The sequence below is a fragment of the Glycine soja genome, chromosome 3 (genome assembly GCF_004193775.1).
Source record: "Glycine soja cultivar W05 chromosome 3, ASM419377v2, whole genome shotgun sequence".
In the NCBI taxonomy this organism is placed as follows: Eukaryota; Viridiplantae; Streptophyta; class Magnoliopsida; order Fabales; family Fabaceae; genus Glycine; species Glycine soja.
In genome coordinates, this window is record NC_041004.1 from 47,506,780 (window position 1) to 47,513,946 (window position 7,167).

A 7,167-nucleotide genomic window follows, 5' to 3' on the forward strand; every position below is an offset into this window, starting at 1 on the left:
AAAAAAAAAAAACTAATTTGAAGAAATCAGGGGACGAGGCCCCCTCATGTAGGCGTGGGTCCGTCCCTGACTATTAGGTAAGCACAAATATTCATACAAAAAAAGTAGAAATCTACTCTCAATTCATGGTGCATTACATCTACAATCTTCTAAAAGAAACCTTTCATGTTGAGGCCGCACGTAAGAACAAATTGAAGACATGGTCATCATGGTTTTACATGAGTGAACAGACATTAATGAACTTCTGTCCCTTTTATATATTGCTTTTGCCCCAGCTACTTTGTATTGCTGCATTCTGAATCTTGATTATAGGACGTGTAGTAAACAGGTTCATTTGATAAATATATGTGGATAAAACATAATTTAATTAGTCATTCAAAAATAACCTTTCATGGTACTAACGTTTTTCTGCATCATGCAAATTCTCCAGAGCCACCATCTTGTTTTTTCCTGCGGTTGCCTGTTACATCAAAACCAGAACAAACAATAAATCAAAGGAGATGAACCTGCAACGGAAAGCATGAAGTTACACACAAACCATAGTTAGTATACTACCTCAAACAAAAGAAAATATCAACCGTTTTTCACTTGCTTAAAGTTGTTCGAACTCTTTACCCTCTGTTTGTTTCTATAGACACCGAGTGGAAGGAAATGGAAAGGATGAAGATAGAAATATTAAATTTCCATTGTTTATTTGAGGGAAGAATGAAGAAGTTAGTTCCGTTGGACCTGCCAAAATATTTTCCCCCAAATTGACATAAAATGGGAGAGAAATCATCCCTCTTTTTTTTTTAATTTCTTATAAATTTGAATTTTTTTTATAATATAAAAAAATTGGAAAAAAATAATTTTGTTATAAAGTAGTGGAATAACCAAATTAAGTTTTTTTAATTAGTATAATTTTTTTCCATACAACTTATTAATTTCTTTCCATTCTCTTTTCCAAATATCCAAACAAATGGAGAGAAATTTGTCCACTTCTTTCCTTTTAATTTCTATCCATCCAACCAACACATATTTTTCACTCTATTTCCTTTTATTTCTTTCCTCTTCTATTTGGTATTTTTATCCTATCACCCTCCCTTCTCATTTCTATGCAAGTTATTGTTTATATTTCCATGTGACAGTAACTAATTGACATGTGTTCTAATAGCCAACAGATTCTACCCCTATGAGTAACTGAACTTTGAAGTAGTTTATGCTAGACATCATCTAGGGCAATCAAGTAATAGTAATTAGAAAGCTAATTTGATAGTTAAATAAGAAGCAAAAGTTATTTGTTTCCTGGTATCTTTTTATCAACTCAGATATGTAATATAGATTTCATCTATCAGTCTGTAGCACAAGTTTAAAATCAAGAAAAAGAGTTCTCCAAGTATTCCAGAATCCAGAGATATCTTACTGCCAAAGCTCTTGCTCCATAAGACCTGACCATCAATACCAGTTAGATTTTGATCATCAAGGCGCTTCCATGTTTTAATTGATTTGACATCTTCCCAACGGCCATTCTCTGTTTTCTCCAGGCTAACTACCACCACTCTTGCTCTCCTTGATCATCCAGCTTTTCCATAAGCATGATATCCAAATCCCCCAGCATAACAAAGATGTATACCTGTTAGCTTGCCACAGAAGTCATTGACATGATCATGGCCAGTGAAAACTGCCTTCACATCTCCTGCTTCAATCAATGTTGTGAAGAAGCCAGAATTCTCAGAATTAGAACTTATGCCTTCTTGTTTCACACCTGTGAAGTTTGATGAGTCAAAACTAGAATATTTGGGTAACGGGATGTGAAAGTATGCAAGTCCAGGAGCAGGTTCTTTCTGAGGCACTGGTCCATTCATGTATGCTTTCTGCAGAACAAAAGAGTAAGTAGGTAATCCAAAGATTATCAAGGGAAATAACTGAAAATCAGCTATTAAACAAAATAAAAAAAAGAGAGAGAAACAGGATGAATGGTTTAGTGGATCTTAGGATGCAATGTACAGTAGCCAAAATATAGCTAGTCAATGAAACAGGTAAAAGAGTACCCTAAGCTTTGAGACGTTCGTTGGAACCAAAGTTGCTGAGAGGGTTTGATCCAGCCATAGCCAGGAATGAAAGGAACCTTGGAGTAATCTCCACTGTCAAGAAAGTACAGATTGAGCACTGATTTATTTTCAAAATCAGTGCCTTCAACTCCTCCAACCTCTAAGTTATAGTTCCCAAAACCATCAATTATGTGTACTTCCGGAGGATTGACTACAGATAAAGTGTTTTTCATTCCAGCAATATATTTCATCACCCCTTCCCTAGAGAGGGATCCTTCCTGGTCATGGTTGCCCAAAACAGCTACCCAAGGAATGTATGATGCAATTGCAGGTGCAAATGCCGCACCCATTGATTTAGCTGGATCCGAAGCATCATATCCAAATATATTATCCCGTATCACACCAAAATGAATACACAACATGGTATCAACAGTTAAGGAAATTTGCAACTTGCTTGATAAAGAAAAAATATATATTAATTCTATTTTATAAAATAATATTTATTTTAGATTCTCTTAACATTTTGTTTTAATGAGTCAAACTAGTTTGTTATATTTGTTGTGACAACTGTAAGTTGGTTTTTCAACGGTCATATTTCTAACGGTCATATTTTGTTGTTGCAAAATGCCTATATATATCTCTTTCCCCTTTTCTAGAAAAGACAGACTGAGAGCTCTGGTTTCTTTCTGCCAACCATTTATCTCTTTCTTTTCCTATACAAAACTTAATTTTTGTGAGAGCAAGAGCATTGGTGTTCATAAGGTTCGGGGATCCTTTCGCTGCACACGATCGGAACCAACGGGTTGTCGTATCTTGGGAGAGGAGCGCAATCAGAATTTCTTACCCGTGCAGTGGGAGCGTTTTCTCTTTAAGGATAGCGTTTACGCGCTTCAACCCAGGCTATATCTTTCTTCCCTTAATTTTTCTTTCTTGTGCTTATTGTATGTTATAATGAACTATTCGTGCGTTGTCAATTAAATTTAATTTGCTACTGCTATTTCGTTATTTAATTCAAGACTGTGCATCTTCTTCATATTAATATTTATTTTCCTTCATTTTTTGTTTTATTTTCCAACAGTCTTAGAGAGAAAAATGTTTTAGAGAGAAAAAGCGTTATCACTTTCTTCTTGCATAGTCTTTTCTACAGTAGCATGATGTTGTATCAAAATATCTATAATGGATATGATTGAGTTCCTTTTTAGTAAGTCTGAAAAATTAATGGATGAAGACACAATGTATTATGCTTTATTAAAAATGTTTTATTATAGTATTTCATTTCCTTAAATTTTACATAAGTGAGAGATTGTTGAAAAATATTTTTTTATAATTTAAAATTTAAAATATATTTTCTTCATTAATGATGGTTTTGAAGAGAAAATGCTTTTAGAATTAGTTTATGTGAAAAACTAAAAGCATACTTCTAATTTCATTCCTATATGATTAGAAAACTATCTTTTACTTGATCAAATGATCATGTGAACACAAGTTTTTAAAATCAGGACATTTGTTGTTTGGTTTTTAATTTTTATTGTTTAACGTTATTATTATTACTGCAAATATTTTGTTGTTACATGTTAACTGATTGTTTCTTTATTTATAACTCATTGATAAGAGATAAGCCTGTGAAAATATAACACACAAAAATAATAAAATAAACACTTTGGTGAAACTTTATATTTTGCATGTCATATTCTTAAAAGAGTACCTTATAAACAAAAGAAAAATCTTTATGAGCTATGGAGAAAAAGAGAATCAAATCTGAAATATCTTAAAGTGTGGGGGTGTCTAGTAAAGGTTAATATCCCTATTAATAAGAAAAGGAAAATTGAAAAAAAAATATTAATTATATTTTGTTGGATATTTTTTACATAATACTACTTATAGATTCTTAGTTATTAATTTAGAAGTATCTGAAATTTCTAATGGTATTATTATGGAGTCTAGAGATGTGACTTTCTTTGAAAATATTTTTTCTTGAAAAATAAATTATTAAATCTTTGTATGGTTTGAAACAAGCTCCAAAGCATTGACACAAAAGTTTGATTAAGTTATTCTTTTGTATGATTTTCAAATTAATGTTAGTGATAAATGTGTGTATGTGAAACAATTTGATGATAATGGATGCGTCATTTTATATATCTAGATGACATATTGGTAGTTGGTAGTAAATGAATTTCATAAATGATGTGAAGTTTTTATTGTCTAGAAATTTTGATATGAAAGACCTTGGTTGTGTAGATGTGATTTTGGGTATTAAGCTTATAGAGAAAAATGATGGTATGATTTTTTACCCAATCTTATTATGTTGAAAAGCTATTGAAGAAGTTTAATTATTTTGATGCGAAACATGTTTTTACTCCTTATGACTCATCCATCAAGTTAAAGAAAAATTTGAGTAAAGGAATTTCTTCACATAAATATTCTCAAAGTATCGGTTCTTTGTTGCATTTGACAAACTTTTCTAGGCCTGTCTGATATTGCACATGCAGTTGGTAGATTGGAAAGTAATTGAGGAATTTAGTGATACAAAATTAAAGTTCTAATTTTGATGAAATAAAATTGACAAGTGGTCATGTCTTTGCTTTAGCTGGTTGTGCAGTATCATGAAAATCTATTAGACAAATTATTATTTCACATGAAAGCAAAAATTATTGCTTTAAATACTGTTACTAGTGAGGCTGAATTTCTTTAAAATGTATTATGTGATTTGTCATTGTTAAATAAGCGTATACCTCCAATTCCAATGCATTGTGATAGTCAAATTGCTATATCTAAAGTAACAAGCAAAATTTTGATGAAAAAAGAAGACACTTAAGAGTGAGACATAAGTCTATTAGAAATTTGATTTCTCATGGTGTCATTTCTCTTGACTTTGTCAGGTCATAAAATAATATTGCGGATCCGCTTACAAAAAGGTTGACATGTCAACAAGTACTTGAGTCGTCGAGGGGAATGGGATTAAAGCCCATTATTTAGTTACAACAATGGACACCCGTCTCCGTGTGATTGGTGATCCCATGAATGGAGTTCAACGGGTAACAACGAAATTGTTTGTTGACTAAAGTACACCAAAATGAAATTTGACGGAGCTGTTCCGTTTCTCATTCCTATGACGAGGTGTATTATAAATTGTGGCAATATTAAGGTTGAGGTATTTATATATGTGTATTTTTTGTTAGAAAAAAAAAATACCTCTTAATGAATCCGATGACAATTATTGTAGGGGTGAGGGTCACAACTCACTCTTTGAGGATTCACCTAGTGAGTGTGGTGGTGGGGCCGCCACTGTGAGATATGGGCTAATCTCTAAGTGACACTCACGAAACAAGATACAAGCGCAAGGCCGTGTAACGCGCTACCACTGATTAGAACCTAATTGAACACCAATATTGTAGGGGTTGTGTACTAAAGTCCGGTTAAAGAATATGTAGTTCAAGACAATCAAGTCACTACATTTTTCTTGGATGGAAGTTCATAAACACTAGGTATAAGGCTCAAACCCGGAAGGTTCCTTATACCGAAATACAATATCACATGCTCTTTCTCTTATGTTTTTATACAAATTATCTTTTAGAAAATATACTTTAAAATTTTTAAATTATGTGGGGGAATGTTGGTAAATATTTGTGTTTTAATTTAAAATTTATAAATATATATTAATTCTATTTTATAAAATAATATTTATTTTAGATTCTCTTAAGATTTTGTTTTAATGAGTCAAACTAGTTTGTTATATTTGTTGTGACAACTGTAAGTTGGTTTTTCAACGGTCATATTTCTAACGGTCATATTTTGTTGTTGCAAAATGCCTATATATATCTCTTTCCCCTTTTCTAGAAAAGACAGACTGAGAGCTCTGGTTTCTTTCTGCCAACAATTTATCTCTTTCTTTTCCTATACAAAACTTAATTTTTGTGAGAGCAAGAGCATTGGTGTTCATAAGGTTCGGGGATCCTTTCGCTGCACACGATCGGAACCAACGGGTTGTCGTATCTTGGGAGAGGAGCGCAATCAGAATTTCTTACCCATGCAGTGGGAGCGTTTTCTCTTTAAGGATAGCGTTTACGCGCTTCAACCCAGGCTATATCTTTCTTCCCTTAATTTTTCTTTCTTGTGCTTATTGTATGTTATAATGAACTATTCGTGCGTTGTCAATTAAATTTAATTTGCTACTGCTATTTCGTTATTTAATTCAAGACTGTGCATCTTCTTCATATTAATATTTATTTTCCTTCATTTTTTGTTTTATTTTCCAACAATTGCAGGTGCAAATGCCGCACCCATTGATTTAGCTGGATCCGAAGCATCATATCCAAATATATTATCCCGTATCACACCAAAATGAATACACAACATGGTATCAACAGTTAAGGAAATTTGCAACTTGCTTGATAAAGAAAAAATTCAAACTCCAAGCTAATGTCTTGGAGACTTAGAGTTCATCCTTAACACAAGTAATTAGAATAAAGTCATGATCTTTGATAAGTAGAAGTTGTTATTATAATGGAAAGTTTTACTTTGTCTTCAGAAAGCATTCCATTGATCAAAGTAATAAATGAAGTTAATTTTGGTATTAACTGTGAACTGACAATCGCCCCAATACCAAAAAGTGTATAAAGATAGATTGGGTTTCCAAAATAAACATCTTTGTGCAATAAAATAGAAAGATAATGTCCAAAATAAGCGTGTTTGTGCACTAAAATAGAAAGAAATGAAAAGTAAAAAGAGGATAGGAATACCAGTGAAGACAATAAGGTTAGGTTTCTCAGAAAGGATGATCCTTTGGATGAAGGCGGTGGTGTTGAGGTCAGAGCAAGAAGCATACTGAGAAGGCAGCACATCCAAGCAGTGGGCAAAGTGCAAGTCAGCAATTTGAAAGATCTTCTTCAACTCTCCATTTTTTCTGTTGTGAGAAGCAAAACGGAATCAGGCAAAACCAAAAGAGTGGAATCAAAACCCATTTTCCTCAGAGTCTGAGTGCCATACCCACTCCCAATCATCACTTCACTTGATGAAAATGCTTGTTTATCGTCAAGTCACTTGCACTCTTTGGACAAAGACATGCGAGACGACAACATGGAATGCGGATCAACAAGTGGAGGAGAAACCTTTTTGGCTTACACATCGTTTCATAAAT

At 32.9% G+C, this 7,167-nt stretch overlaps 1 pseudogene; it reads right to left on the reverse strand.

Annotated features, from left to right (window-relative positions):
- LOC114407852 lies at positions 1 to 7,167 on the reverse strand (annotated as a pseudogene).